The 16,443-nt window shown below is 42.1% G+C and overlaps 1 protein-coding gene across 6 annotated transcripts in view; it reads right to left on the reverse strand.

The window, feature by feature from the left end:
• LOC146507676 (low-density lipoprotein receptor class A domain-containing protein 4-like) overlaps positions 1-16,443 on the reverse strand; it is a 275,368-nt gene that overhangs the window by 66,934 nt on the left and 191,991 nt on the right. Inside the window, exons 4-5 of one of the 6 annotated variants that reach the window (XR_014876985.1) lie at positions 802-16,135; positions 160-260 (exon numbers count right to left, since the gene is read on the reverse strand). The exons of the other annotated variants lie outside the window; for them this stretch is intronic. The gene's annotated coding sequence lies outside the window, so the exon portion shown is untranslated. The remainder of the gene's footprint in view (positions 1-159; positions 261-801; positions 16,136-16,443) is intronic. 6 annotated transcript variants of the gene reach the window in all.

Raw genomic sequence — 16,443 nt, forward strand, 5'->3', positions numbered from 1 at the left:
ATATTCAGTTTTCCAGCAAAACTTATTTGAGTCCATAAGAAAAGATTCATTCTTATATCTGGAGGAAGATTTGTTTTTCAATAAATATTAATGTTAGCCCGCGACTTTGTTCCAGTTTTGAATTTTGGCCCACTGTGTATTTGAGTTTGACACCCCTGCCTTAAGTCCTCAAAATATGGGACGTTAGCAGAGCAGTAGTAGCACTGTAGGGATGGACTGTGGTCTATAGGTGATCCATATCTTGGAAATGGTCAAAGGAGCTTGCAAAGAAAAGCGTCTGGACTTCTTTAAGTTACTTGAAGACGTTTCACCTCTCATCCGAGAAGCTTCTTCAGTTCTAAGGTCAAATGGTGGAGAGTCCCAGATATAAACCTGGTGGGAGTTTCCCCCCACAGAGGGACAAAAGGACCCCCTGATGATCCTCTAATCGCCTGAGCCAAGGTGTGGAACTGGGTGTGGGTCCCAATCAGCCAGAGTTTCGGGTGAGTTCATTGTGAAACCTGGCCCCACCTTATCACGCGAATTCCTGAAGTCAGATGGCCCAGGATGTGAGTGGGCGTTAAGGTGTCTGGGGAGGGATCTCAAAACTGGATTATAGATGGCAGAGAGTTGGTGTCGTAAACCACCGCCTCTGTTCAAAGATGGTCGCTCACAGTGGACATAGATGCTTCTTTCACTCCTCTTTCAAACCATCTGTCCTCTCTGTCCAAAATGTGAACATTGGCATCCTCGAAAGAGTGACCTTTGTCCTTAAGATGCAGATGGACTGCCGAGTCTTGTGCTGTGGAGGTGGCTCTTCACCCAATATACAGGTTTTAGAATAACATATGCTTCCACGAGAAAACATCTTTCTTAGGGAGGGCCTTTATATTTCTGGAAGGCAATGCTAAATCACATACTGCATCTGTTACAACTTCATGGCTTCACAGTACGAGAATAAGGGGCTGAACCTTTCACCACATCATCAAACTAAACCCTGGTCTCCTCAGCTCCCAGACATTTATAGACTGTTGTTAAAAGTCAGAGTTAAGAAAATTGACCTTCTTCCAAATTTTTTAAGACATGTTATATTTATTTATTAATTTTTTTCCACTCTCCCATGTAAGCATTTGTTCATGTTTTCTGGTCTGCGTTAAATATAATATGGCTTTAAGAGATTTGGAAATCATTGTATTGTTTTTTTTTTTGTGGGGTTTTTTTTCAACTGGAGCTGCTGTTATAGGCTTAACTAGCAGAAAAATTCAACTATTCCATCCGTCATTCACTTCCGGAAATGAAAATATAATGTGTGGATGGGTGCAGCAGCGGCTTTAATCTGGGACTTGCAGGAAACAATAAAGTAACGTTAACCCCAACAGTTGGAATGATCTAAATGGCAGCATATCTGAGTGTCTGTGCATATCTGAAAGACTTTCTGTAGACAAGACGAAAGAACTGACAGCACACACGCGCACTGAGGCTGACAAAAACCCTGTAAGCACCCACAGTCTGTACAGCAAGCCAAAGAAATCAGTCAGCCTACATCTGTCATACACCAAAGCCCTTTGTGTACAGAGAGCTACCGCGAGCCGTATCAGGCATCTGTGCAACTGGTTACCTGTGCAGGTGTGTGTTTGTCCATGTGTGAGCAAGAGAATGCAGCAGTGGGTGTGTGAGTCCGTGGGTATGCCTACCATAGGTGGACATAAAAGCACGTCATAAGAGATTGAGAGTTAAGTTAGGTGTGTGTTTGTATGTGAGAGCGTGTTTTCACCCAGACAAGGTTTTAGAGGGAGGATAGGATTAGATTAGAGTGACTGTAGCAACAAGGCCAGCGTATGTCTGAACCCTCAGCTCTGGCAATCTGGGGATTAAGGTAGAACAGAGACTCTTTTACACACACACACACACACACACACACACACACACACACACACACACACACACACACACACAGTTTTTTTCCAATTGACTGTGGAAAAAAAGACTATATCACTCATCGTGTCATGGTAATTTTATGATTTTGATAATTTCTCCGGGCTGTTCTTTTTCCAGTTTGATTGTAAAGCATCCATCTTTAACCACTGTAAAAAAAATGGATGCACAAGTTTGAATTTATTTCAGATTTACCCACACGGGTTCAAACGTATACAAACACTCACTTAAATCTTTTAATAGTTGATCCTGAAGGTGCTATTATGCCTTTTAACTTGACAAGCGCACAGCCTATTAACTCATAAGTGATCATGATTGACCACAAATGGTAGTTTCTCTTTGGCAGCATAAAAAGGATTCGTTTGAGAGGAAGTCAAAGGAGCTCAGTGAAGCTCTAAGAAGCCGAATTGATTTAAACAAGTTAAGAAGGTCCCTTGGAGATATTTTTAAACAACTACAATCTCAGTTCAAACAAAGTTATTCGGATGTGTCACCACTTTGCCAAGAAGTGGAAGAAGACCCTCAGATGAGAGGAGATCAGTTAGGATGTTCAGGAATAGCCAGGAACCACCACACTATCCACAGTGAAGCCAGTTTCATATCGCCATGGACCGAGAGGGTGCCGACCAAGAATGAAGCCTCTGTGCAAAAATCGGCACCTTCGGACTCAACTGAAATATACCGCTGTCCATGAGGACAAGCCAATTGCCTTCTGAAATAAAGTTTTAAGGTCAGACAAGACAAAGACTGAGCTATTTGTCCACAGGGACAGGAGGTATGTTTGGAGGAGCAAAGGTGAGGCTTATGAGGGAGAACTACCTCCAAATTTCCTGTCAACAGAAACACAACAGGGTGTTCCAACAGGAGGAAAATAGATGGCAGCTGGTTTTGGATAACGCAGGCTAATATTGTGAGCCTTCCCGTAGCTTTGACCTAAATCCTGAAAATGTGTAGAATACACTTGAAAACAAACCAATTTAAATGAACTTAATAGAGTTCTGCTTTTGATTGAGGTGCAGTTTGCTACGGGATCAAATATTAGTGGGGGTGTATGTATGTATACTTTTGACCCCATGTGGATGAGAGAAAATCCAAAAAACCCTAAAACTTGTTTTTTAAAGTCATTAAAGATGGATGCTGTACCATCATTCCAGGCTGGAAAAAGAACAGTTGAAAGAAATCCGTGTTCACGATGAACACAACTGTACATTTCCAAATATTACATACAGGCAGAGACCGACACAGACACCTGCATTTGCCTGCATTTGTAAAGGAACACACACAAATCCTCTTTTACACACACACACACACACACACACACACACACACACACACACACACACACACACACAGCTGCAGCACCTGATGAATTCTACCACTCTGTTTTCCTGCCATGCAACTAAATCCCATATCCCCTAACTACCAACTCATGTCTCACACAGTCACGCTCACAAACAAATCAACCAGCCACCTACATGTGCACACACTCCGATTATGGGTCCTGAGGCCCACCCAGAGGTGGCAGGCACCATACCACACAGTCAGCCTGTCTCCTAAAATTGTTTTCTCTTCAATCAAACTAGCGGGGCCAGTTTGTCATGCAAATGCGGCCCTGGCTTGCCTCTTTTTGTTGCCTTGACAGATTAGTGAGCGTGTGTGTGTGTGTTTGTGTAGGTGTGTGTGTGTGGTATCTACTGCACAGTTTTTCTTCATCTCCTTTTTTTATTCTCTTCCAGTGTGGAAATGCACTGTAAACATCTTTGGTTTTATTCGTTTCTATCCATCTATCTGTCGTTATCTCGACTGCTACCACCATCCTGCTCCTTTTGCGGGTTTAACATATATATATTGTTATGTTTAATTATTTTTACACACTACGCTAAATGTTAGGGAGGGTTCACCACTGATGAATCAGTTGTTCTATGCTGCTATTTATATGTTATCAAGAGCTATCAAAGTTGATGTGACGGAAGCATTAAGTTTTCTTAGTCATATTTAATGGTTATATTTAACAGCTAGGTCTGCACAAGTTGCATGACTCACATTTCACTTGCACCACTTCAATGTAGCCCAAAGCCTATTTTTATGTTTCAAGTCTATTTTCTTCAATTTTACAAGTGTAAGAATGATGATTGTGTATGCTTCTCTGAGTGCTGCTAAAATGTAGAGGACCTACACTTGATATTGCATCTGAGCACAGTGTTTAAAGAAAAGAAAAAGGACTGAATTTGCAGCTCTGTGCTCTGCTGTTGTATAGTACATGCTAAGCTTCAGTGTAGACAGGGTGCAACAGCCTAAAGCTGCACATTTCCTACTCATAAAATCCTTTTCAGATTCTATTTAACAAAGTCTCTGATTGTTATCAGACTAATGGAAGCAGATACTGACGCCATTGTCACGGGGATTTTCATTTAAACACTAAAATGTATCAAATGTTTCATATTAACTAAATGTTTCACAAATTTGGATCCAAACATCATCCTCAAATTTGATTCCGTTCCCTGAAATCAAGTAAATTCTATTAGTCAGATTGATTACTAAAGGGTTCGCAGCACAATTAGAATATGATTTTACATGGTGCCTGAGCGTCAAACGAACCACTGCAGTTGAAATGATTTACTCCCGTTGTCTGTAGCTTTATGCTATAATTCGGTTAAGACAGTAGATTAAGGAAAAGCAAATGTTGTTCTAGAGAACTTAATCCAAGAATAGCACATAAACACTCTTCATCTGAAGAACCAAGTTAGCTTAGGAAAAAAGAAAAACAACACTGTGGCTTGAAAAAGATGCTGCTACTCAAATAATATATTTGAAGTAACTCAAGCTAAGGTTAGCAAAGCTACGCTACATCCATCCATCTTCTGTCGCTTATTCCCATCTGGGTTGTGAGGCAATGGCCGTAAGTAGAAAAGCCCAGTGGTGCCTCTCTCCAGTGATCACCCTCAGCTTACTAACATGTTTCCAAGTCAGACGAGAGAGATGCCTTGGATCTGCCCAAGGCCCACCTTCTGGATGCTTTGAAGACGTCCAGTAGGTATCATTGTCAGATGCCCAAACCGTGATGCTTTTGCTCTGCTCACGTTGTATCACATGAACGAGCGGGCATGTGGCTCAGGCCCTGAGATCCTTTAACTTCCGACTCATACTGTAGCTGCCGTGCAGTGGGAACTCCACCCTTTCCAAGCTGAGAACCATGGTCTCAGACACAGAGGTGCTCATGCTCACCACTTGGCTGCGATCTGCCCTAGTCTGAGGCTACGTCCACACTAGCGTTTTCAGTCATTTTCACAGAGTTGTGCGTCCACAACGGCCGAAAATGCTTACGTTCCAGTGCTGTGCATGCGTGAAACGCAAGACGATTCGACCTACCTCATTTCTGTCTACCGCTTATTTACTTTCTGGCTCGTTGAAACGCCGCGGCAAAATGTCGAGGAAAAGTACCGAGTTTTTTAAATGGACTAACAATGAGGTGGAGTTGTTGCTGCGAGTAACACAAAAGTACAAAGTTGCAAAATCGAGTGAGAGTTAAGGAATTTGAAGAAAAGCTATCTGGAGCATGTAGTAACTGATATTAATCTTTAATAGGGCTGTCAAAATTGAGCGCTAATAAAACAACTGCTGTATAATGCCCTCAGCTATCTTAGTTTAATTGGTCACATGACTGCATCACATGCATCCATAGCGGAACTCTTCAACCAGATGGCTACTCTTAGAGGTTGGTGACAAAGGGCAGGCCTAGACTCCAACTAAACCCAAATCTAAACTCTAAGGCACAGGTGTGAGTCATATAAACAGGGCCCTTGGCTACGTCCACACTAATGCGTTTTCAAACGAAAACACATTGTTTGGTCTCCCTTCCACACTGAGACGGCATTTTCGCTCATGGAAAACGCAGCATTTTCAAAACGCTCTCAAAAATGCATACATTTGAAAACGGTGCTTTCGTGTCACAGTGTGGACTGCAAAAACTGAGACTTTCTAAAACGATGACGCATGTTAGTCACATGATGCAGTTTCAATGTGGACGCACAACTCTGTGAAAACAACTGAAAATGATCGTGTGGACGCGGAGCATTTTCAGACGAAAACGCCGTTTTCAAATCCGGGCTAGTGTGGACGTAGCCTATGTAACTGAAATATATCCACTGGTTGTCTTGAAGCCTTGAGGTTAACATTTTGGCTATCAATACAATCTTTTACAATTTTTTTTTTTTTTTGCCTGTCCCGTTTGGTTCTTTTGCCATCAGAATTATTGCCTAAAGGCGAAGAAAGATGCCCAACGGATTTACTTTACCAAATTGACCATCCCAGCCTTGCCGTAATGGTCTATTTGATTCACCTTTTATTGTTTATTTTATTTCTTTTTTATTTTCACTTGCTAGATACGGGACAGACTTGAAGGAGGAAAAGAAAAGGGAGAAAGGAAGAGGGGGGAAAACAGCGGAGAAGAGGGACGGGGATAAAGGGCAAGAAAAAACAAAAACCAACTAAATAAGCAGACAAAAAAATACATATATCGATCACCTGGATCACCTGTTGAGAAAGAAAAAAGAAAACAAGCAGAAGAAAACGAGAGCAATACAATAAACAACATCACGATGATATATGGGAATCTTTTACAACTATTATGATCATACTTGGATCAGATGGTAGAACTTACAATCTAATGCTAGTTATAGAATAACTTTTTAGCTATAGGGTAGATTCCTCAATTTACTGAAATAGCTTGACTGTCTTAAGAGACAAATAACTTAAAATGAAATATAAAAAATGTAACAGCTGAAGACTACAAGGCTACAATCACCTATCATTATAAGATTTAGTTTTAATAAACCTTAATACAATCTGCTAGCAAATCAAATACATTTGCTATCAATAGGGTGAAATTAAAATTACATATAGCGACCAAAATAGTCTCTAATGTATGTACTGCTAATGAACTGCTGTGGGGGATTTTAACTTACTTATGATATCAAGCATCATCATCAAGTACTGTCTGTAGCACCAATACATATCTCTGCAGCAGAAAGTTCTTTGACAAACACTGATAAAAAAAGAAGAAGAGAAAAACACCCAATGAAGCATTGCTCTACCAGCGATAATGTCATTGGTATTTTCTAGGTATTTCTGGAAATGGGCACCTTTGAGCTTCGCATGTCTAATCCCTCCTGCCTCCTACAACCAAGGCTCCTGCTGAGGTTTAGTTAGCAGTGCAGACTGGTGACAGGTGCGTGTCTTTATTTTCATTTTGTGATGAAAGCATGAAATATAGCCAGCATTAGCAGAGGCTAAAAGACAACAACAAGTTGTTCAATAGTACACAGAGCGACCACTCAAAGGAGCACTGTTGATGCACTTCAAACCAGCTAATGTGATAATTCACATTCATTCACATTCATTTTGTGGCATTTCAAAGCTCTGTTTAAAATCAGCTTGACAGCAAGATGAAAACATATCTTTGGTTACTCTTTTACTTTCTGTTAGTCCTCCTGTTTCACTCCTGTCCCCTCTTATGTATCTGTACCCCAGATTCTCCTTCTATATCCCCTCATCTATCTGCCCCCTTTTCATCTGCAACCCCCTCCCCTTTCACTTTTCTATCCATCTTTTGCAACCTTTTCTTCCCTCTTTTATCAGCCCCCCCTTTCTGCACTCAGTCATCTATCTGCTTCTCTCCATGTCAGAGCATTACAGAGCTGTCAGAGTCAATTGTGTCCCAGTCAGCAGCACAGGTCAGGTAATGAATCTGTCCCCTCTCTGGAGCCTAGTGACACTGAGCTCTTTTATCACCCAGCTCAGTGGGGGCAGGACAGAGTGGGATGGAGACTGGTTGGTGTGGGTCTAGGTTAGAATAGAGAGAGACCACCACGCAGGCACTTCATCAGCCTGTACTGTGGGGATGGCACAGAGCACACTGCAGTGTGAGGCCGAGCTACACTGATACGTACTGTACGCTTGTGGCTCTTTTCTATCGGGGACAACTGAATTCAGCAGCTTTAGTCAGTGATACAGTTAAAATGTAAATTTTTTTTAAAAGAATTAAAAAGAATCTATGCAGCAAATATTAAATTCATCAAACTGGTAAACTTTAACATCCTTGGCTTTAATGGGATGTCAAGGGCTGGATAAAATGTGACAAGTTGTTACTCTGATTTCAGAGATTTGATTTTTTCTATAGACAAGTGAAAAATCTCACGAAACCTTCACACATCCATTGTAGACCTCTTTTATGCTGTTGCTGGTTTGATTTGTATCCACTTCTTCCCATAGTGAGAAGGGTCAGTGCAAATGAATATAAAGTTGTTCTGAGTGATCACTTTTTCTGATGGATGTTCTGTTCCCGTAGCAGACATCCAGAGACTCCAGAGACTCTAAAGCTATTGTTGTGGCACAAAACTTATAGTATATGGCATGTATAGCATAACTTGTAGTATATTATATGTGATTTTTTCCCCTTTAATTTGGCTTCCATGTTGAATACTCAAGGACAGCTCATAGTCAACTATTTCATTGATGTTTGGCTTTTGTAATTCAAGTTCACATTTTCAGTCAAAATCTGCAATGCTCTGATAGTGTACCACCGTGACGTCCATTCATTTAGTAAACTTATTCAAATTTTTTATTGAATTTAATGTTTTATAAGTTAGTTTATTACGTGGAAATGTCCAGTAAAGTCTGATTTTAGTTTTTATTTCATTTTTAAAATATTCGCACATCATTGCACATCATGGTTTTCCTTTGGTACAAATGAAACAGACTGTTGTGGTCAATTTTCCATGAAAGCTCATTAAAATTGGCAAAATAATAAAAAAAATTCAAATGTGTTACAATGTTATTAAATCTTAGGTATGCATTTTGTATTTTCTAATATTCTCAAAGCACTTTGCAGTGTCCTTTTGTAATTAGATTACAGCCATATTCCTGTTAGTAAGAATTTGGATTAATGGTTCCTAATGGGGTGGCTGTAGCTCAGGTGGCAGAGCAGATCAGCCACTAACCAGAAGGTTGGTGGTTCGATCCAGTCTGCATGCCAAATATCCTTGGGCAAGATACTAACCCCATGTTGCTCTCCGATGCATCCATCGGAGTGTGAATGTGTATGAATGTTAGATACTTAGCACTTAAGCTTAGAAGTGCTTGTGTGATTGGGTGAATGAATTAGTTGTATAAAGTGCTTTGAGTGCTCAGACAGAGTAGAAAAGCGTTATATAAGAACCAGTCCATTTACCATTTAATGATGAATTTCGTAGACATAAAGCAGAAGTTTTAATATGAGGAAAGAAGAAGGCAAGTATTGTTTTCACATATCTCTATGTTGTTTACGGAGAAAACCATTATCGCCCATTCCTATTTTTGGTAAACCAAGTTTATTCAGTGGACTGTGGATACCCAAACTTGTCCTAAAAGCATAAACCAACTGACCAAATGTAGAGCAGAGAAAAACACCATGAATGATGAATGTAACGGTAAAAATACTCAAAATCTGCAAGTCTAAGTGTGATGATTAAGCCTGACATATCCATTAGCCAGTCCAAATGCCCTTGGAGAAACGCGCCATAAGTTTGGACATAAAGGCAGATGAAAAACTAAACACCAGATTTAGTGAACATATAATGATCAGCCAGCCTTAGGTAACTACAAATCACATAGGGTTACTATAAACGGAGCACTGTTCTCAGTCAGAGTACACAGAGTGTCAGCCTGGAGGTACAGCACCTGCTGAGACAAGTGCAGCAAGAAAAGCCTGAAAATGGACAAAACTGTAGACAACAAAGTGTCTGAGATGACACCATCAACAACACGGTCTTGGTGACTAATATGTTGTTGCGTGATATGACTTATTTGCAACCAAAAAAGTTATAATTCTTAGCTCAGTGACCACACTGACATCTTAGCTGGCTAGACAGTGATTCATTTCTGAAATGTTAAAGTATAAAAGTGTTAAAATATTAATGTCTGGGACATCCAGAGTCCAAGGGCTGAAGTGTACACTCTGACTTTGTAAAAGTTTAACTTAAAGGTGTGCTGTACATGAAGATTATGCTACAACCGAGTCACTCTTTGGAACTCATGCCTATTTAAAAAAATAAATGAAATCAAGGAGCACATTACTGCAGCACACTGCAGATGACCAGAGCCTCGCTAATGCCGGAAAGACTTGAACCCAGTGGGCAAGAGGGTTGATACGTCATCACTCGAAGAGCAGATTGGCTCGGCCATCTCGCTATGCCTGCACGTTCAGCTTCAGCTCACTACTAAAAACACTACAGAGTATTTTCGCTGAGGTTTTTCAGGTTTAGAGGTGATGAACGAGCCCGTTCTCACTCCCGAGGCGTAACATGCCGACGTTTTGTCACATCCCGCGGCGTTCCTGAGGAACGCGAAAGGAGACCTTCGGCGTTCTTATGGTACGCGGCGGGTTATGGGCGAAATCCAGTGCAATGACGCTCCCGCGGTAATAGACGTTCCAGCCCTGTATTCCAGCCCTAAACCTAACCTTATCCCTAGCCCTAACCATAACCTTTTTCCAGAGCTTAACCACGACTTTAATTATGTTAAATAGCGTGTTTCTAAGCGATTTGAAGAAAAAGAGCGAACATGTGTAGATTGAGTCCATACGGTTCTCATATTTCCTCATTTTTCCGAGGTCGTCATTTAGGAACGTGGTGGGTAGCCGAAAACGTAATATGTTGACGATTTGTCACCTAGCGTAAAATGTTACGCTTTGGGAGTGAGAACATGTTGGAGGAACATGACACTGCCAATAATTCCCAAAGTCCAAACAAGGTAGTGCAACAAGCCTTCCCAAATAGACCATCTCCATAAATGAGATATCTATATAAAACCTTTCAGAACATCTCGAACTGCAATGCGGGTTTTCTTATTTTTAACTGAGTTATCATCTTTAAATGTCATGAAAGGCTATTTTTTTAATATGTACAGCATTATAATGTAAAGTCTACAAACTTAAAAAGGACTGAGTGATTTTAGTGTTTGAGCATGGCTTGACAGCCCTCACAGGGTCCAGTATTCTTGTTCTTATAACACATATATGCCTTAAACACCCTGATGAAAAACAGTATTACAATGAGGTGGGAATCTGCTGGCGAATAAGCATCCAGTCCCATCACGAAGTGGCATGGCAAAATGTATTCAGGCGCCCTGTTGGAAGTTGTGCTGGTCATGGTGACAGTGCATTGTCGTTCATGGAAAAAATGGGCACAATGACCAGGTTACTAATGCGGGGTTGTAGAAAACTCGTGAAAACGATGCATGATTATCTCTTAGCGGATCCAGTGGTCATGACCACTCTATTAAAATGAGCTGATATGGGTGCGTGTTACAAGTTCTGCTATGATCAAGCCTCAAAAGGAGGACATGTGAGTCAGGATAACACTGAGGAGCTGGGCTTTACTGACTTTTTCTGTGTGAAGTGGGGAGTGAAGGGACATGTGCTATGGTACGGCTGGGAGCTCCACTCACACGCACTTTAGCTGCCAGACGTAAGAGACACATTTTGGCAAAGAGAGGGACCCAGGGGGCACATGCTTATGACCCCAGATTGAATTCACCCATCTGGATTGACTCAATAGGAGTGGCCAGGGGAGTTCCAAATGAGTATAAACTAGCAGAACAAGTAGCTTCAGGATTTGAAAGTATATTCATCTGGGTAACTCCAAACAAGAATGTTGATCGCATAAATTATGTCCACTATAACGCGCTGAGACTCTCTAACCTAACCAGAGACGCCATGGAGGGGTTTGCGGAACAGTTGGGTCCGACCTCGCTGATGGGAGTGCAAAATCGAATGGCCCTTGACATGTTGTTGGCGGAGAAAGGGGGCGTATGTGCCATGTTCGGAAACATGTGTTGTACCTTTATCCCAACAACACTGCCCCAGATGGCTCAGTAACTCGAGCTCTGGAAGGGCTGAAAACTCTGTCTAGAACTATGCATGAACACTCAGGAATCGACAACCCGCTGGAGAGCTGGATGACATCCGTGTTCGGACAATGGAAGGGGTTTGTTGTGTCTGTAATGCTTTCTGTTGTCTGTTTCTTGGGAATTTTGGTCACTTGTGGTTGTTGTTTCATTCCTTGTGCCAGAGGACTGCTGGAGAAGGTAATAACAAGGGCCGTGAACTCTGAACCGGTGAGTTTGGTGGCCATGATGCCATTAATGGAGTTGGAGGTGGCCGAGTGGGCCGAGGAGTGACACAACCAAAGTGTGGTGACCCTCTTTGAGAAGAGGGTCAAGTGAGGGGATGTGGAGATGAGGAAAATATTTTACTGCTATTATTCATAACCATCATTATTATCATTGTATTAATCATCATTTTATTAAAACATATTTTGAAGCTGTTGGCATTACATTAAAACTTGCATTGCAGGTATGATCATAATTACATATTAACAATTTTATTACAGGTGCAGCTATAACCATTTTATACACATTGCATTTTGTGCTTATTAAAGAGTTGAAGCTCGGTCAATTAATTAACGGTCGTAAGCCTCGTTCGGCGCGATGTCCGGACGATCTATTGTGTAAGTGACTTGGAGCTATAGAAGGTTAAAACTGCATACACGCCACAAAACACATGTAATACATATAATCTAGAAACAGGCTCGAGTGAAGGCCTGAATGCATTCAGCTTCTTGTTGCATTTAAGTTTGCTTAGTAACAGGTGACAGAAGATGGGCCAAAGAGGAGGACAAGTCCATGGGGACCTTCAGGGCCTGAATTCATCGCCATATTTGGAAGAAGATGCTAGAAAGAGGAACTTCGGTGTCTGCATTTATCTCTTAAAATTGATCATTTACTGTGAGAGATGCAAATAATGTTCTTATAACGCGAGAAGGGGCGTTAACCCTGACATTATAAAAGCAATCTGAAGTGTATTTTTAGGCGGAGATGTACATCTGATGTGTTTCAGTGTATATCTTCCCACGCGTGTGTTCAATAAACTCATCTGTTTGATTGCATCCTTCTGGGCCTCTGGTATTTTGTTTTGGTTCTCAACATCGCGAATCGGGACTGACACTAACCTGGTTATTCTTCTGACACCAGAATGTTACCAATTCAGGTAAAAGGTGCTGAGGCGATTCAGCCCTCCGAGCCATCTTCTCATGCATAAGTTGACTCAACCTTTCAAAGTACAGTGCAGCTCATTTTGGCTGGGCAGTGGATTGATTGAACCCCCCCCCCCCCCCCCCCCCCCCCCATCTGCCGGAGTGACTTTTTAATGCTCCTTCCATTCCTGTCCAGCTCCTTCACTCTTTCACCATCCACCCTCATTTCCTCCATTCAGCTCTGGGCTTCTTTCCCCCTCTCCTGCCGCTCTTCACATCCCGTCTTTCTCCTTCTTCCCCACTCCTTTCTTCCCCATTTACCCTCCTCCCATCCCTCTTCTCATGCTGCTTCTCTGCTGGCACAGTTAGCTATGATTACTCATCCTGGATAGCAGAGCCTCAGCCTCTGTGCCCTTCCTGTCTGCTCTACCCACAGTGTATGTGTGTGTGTGTGTGAGTGGGGCTATGTGTGCGCATATGCATGTCTCACAGATTGGTACGAGGGCAGTGCGTCACACCTTCTCGTGTGAAATGAGTGATGAATAAATGACTGTATAATTCAATCTGAGCCCGGTCAATATGCAGAGGCTGAATATTTAAAAGCCTCTAAGCTCATCTGTCAGTGCGGAGCCATTAGCAGAGGAGGAGGAGAGGAGAGCACTGCTGGACATATTGGACATACCACAGGAGAACTCTCCACCTAATGTAGTCGGGCTCTACGGCCATCTGCGAGTATGCGTACCCGAGCTTTTCAGCAACGTCGACAGCGTTCGTTCCTGCTTGCGTCTCCGTGTTTGTGCACACATGCGTGCACCCGCATTTAAAAAGTGCTTGACTTTTAACAATCCCACTTCTCCACTTCCCCCTGCACCCAACAAAAAAAAAGTGAGGTGCTTAGTTGGTTAAAAAAAAAAAAAAAAATAAAAAATAAATAAAAAAAGAGCCAGGCTACGTGCCGGATCAGACAGGCTGAGTGGGAGGAACAATGACCTAGTTTCCAAAAAACACTCCACCGGCACCACGAGCACACTGGAGAACAGATCACGCAATGTACTGCCTCTATCAAATCTAGCTGAGTGTGTGTGTGTGTGTGTGTGTGTGTGTGTGTGTGTGTGTGTGTGTGTCTTTCTGTTTATCTGTTTATCATCATTTGTCCTGTTTTTGCCTCCGCTTTTTACTTTCCTCTCCTTTTTTCGCTGTCTTCTTTTGGCTGTCCTACTTCCGGCTAAAAGGAACCATGCTGCATGTGTGTGTGTGTGTGTGTGTCTGTGTGTGGGTTTGCACAAAGTTAGTAGCTGTGTCACGCTGCGCTGCTGGGAGGCCACAGGGTCCCCGACTGCTGTCGGAATCCGAACAGGACAAGTCGCAGCATGCGAGCGCCCTTCATTCTATCTCTTTGCGCTCTCCGTCTCCTCTTCTCTCGCACACACACATACGTTAAATAGAGCTAACCGATCCGTCGGCCTCGCAGACAGGAGGTGTGTTTCTGGAGTCCCCACTGAGAGCTCGCTTCATTTTCCGTTTATCTGGAGGACGTTCACGTGCCTTAGCAACGCATTCACACAGTTCTCAGACCAGCCTGTGAGCCGTTTGATATGAGACCATAATGTAACACGATGACGTGTAATATGAAACCTTACATGCTCTTTATCTAATTGAATCTGCATAATAATTGATTCCATTGTCATTTTTTCCACTTACAAGTCTATTCACTGGACTGGCATAATTGATTTAGGTTAATGTCACTGGCACAGGTAATTGGTAATTAATGGACAGCGTATGGTATCTTTGTGTAAAACTGATGCTTTATGTTGTTTTCTGAAAGCACTCAGTTAAATTGCTGTTCACTTTTGGACATATGGCAATTTACAGTTGACCTATCCTATGCACTGTTTCACCTTTGATATCCTTTCAGTCGGGTCCCTATAAGCACAGATAGCTTGGTTATTGTTCTGTACATTGCCTATTACCTGTAATGCTTATCTTATGCCTGTGGTGCGAATATGAAACGAGCACTGGCAGCTGGTTAGTTTGATTGAGAACATGATGGCCTGCTCACATTACACTGTCCCAGCGGGTGTAAAGCCCAAGAAATGGTGGAATATCCCTTAAAGGGTTGATTTTCAGCTGCAGATTCTGTTTCTGTAATAGAAAATACAATTTGTTCCTCATAAATGGGGTTTTAAAGTCAATATTTTATTAATAATCTATTCTTTTAAGGCCTTTCTGAAAATCGTGAAAACAGCTCCAGATTAGCTGGGACTGAAGCCCTAAATTAAAAGTTGCCGGTACCCTTAAAGCACAGGTGTCAAACTCCAGGCCTCGAGGGCCGGTGCCCTGAAGATTTTAGATGGATTCTTGATCCATCCCAGGTGATTCAAATGGCCAAATTACCTCCTCAACATTTCTTGAAGTTCTCCAGGGGCCTGGTAACGAACTAATCATTTGATTCAGGTGTGTTGACCCAGGGTGAGATCTAGAAGCTGCAGGACACCGGCCCTCGAGGCCTGGAGTTTGACACCCCTGCCTTAAAGGGTCTACACATTTAAGGTAGACCCGGTTTTAATTACAAAGGATAATGCCTGAGCCTGGTTCTTCCTGTTAAAAAGGAGTTTTCCCTTCCCATTGTTGCCGAGTGGTTGTTCGTAGGGGCTCGTCTGATTGTTGGGATTTCTTCTCCGTATTATTGGAGGGTTACCTTACAACATAAAGGTGACTGACTGTTATGATTAATTGAATTGATCCTTAATATTGTCAGCAATGCTGCTTTTTAACTAATCATAAACAACTTTTGGCATCCCTATATGCCCAAAACTAAAAGATAATGCTTTTCTTTTTGCTAGCTGATATATCACAATCATTTAATCTAGGCTAGGCTTAACTAAACTGCATTCGGCTCCACTCTCTTCATACTTATATGATAATGGTGGACGTTTGGAAGGTATTAATGCATGAAAAAGCAGATCCAGCCCTATCTAGTAACAGTTGTGTCTGATGCAGCCTGACATCCAGTAACCTCTAAGGTTTCTGTTACAAGTACCTTGTACCTGTACCTGTTACAAGAAAGTGCATGGCTGCACCACAGCTCCTCCACTTCCAGGTCAGGCAACAGTCTTGTAGGATGTAGGCCGGGAAGATTTTAACAATGGATCCTAATGTAAATGGTAAATGGTAAATGGACTGGTTCTTATATAGCGCTTTTCTACTCTTCTGAGCACTCAAAGCGCTTTACACAACTTGTGCATTCACCCATTCACACCCATTCGCACAAGCACATTTCTCTAGGTGCTTTCTAGATAACATTCACACACATTCATACTCCGATGGATGCATCGGAGAGCAATTTGGGGTTAGTATCTTGCCCAAGGATATTTGGCATGCAGACTAGGGGAAGCCAGGAATCGAACCACCAACCTTCCGATCAGTAGATGACCTGCTCTCCCACCTGAGCTACAGCCAC

Source organism: Neolamprologus multifasciatus, chromosome 11, assembly GCF_963576455.1.
Source record: "Neolamprologus multifasciatus chromosome 11, fNeoMul1.2, whole genome shotgun sequence".
Lineage (NCBI taxonomy): Eukaryota > Metazoa > Chordata > Actinopteri > Cichliformes > Cichlidae > Neolamprologus > Neolamprologus multifasciatus.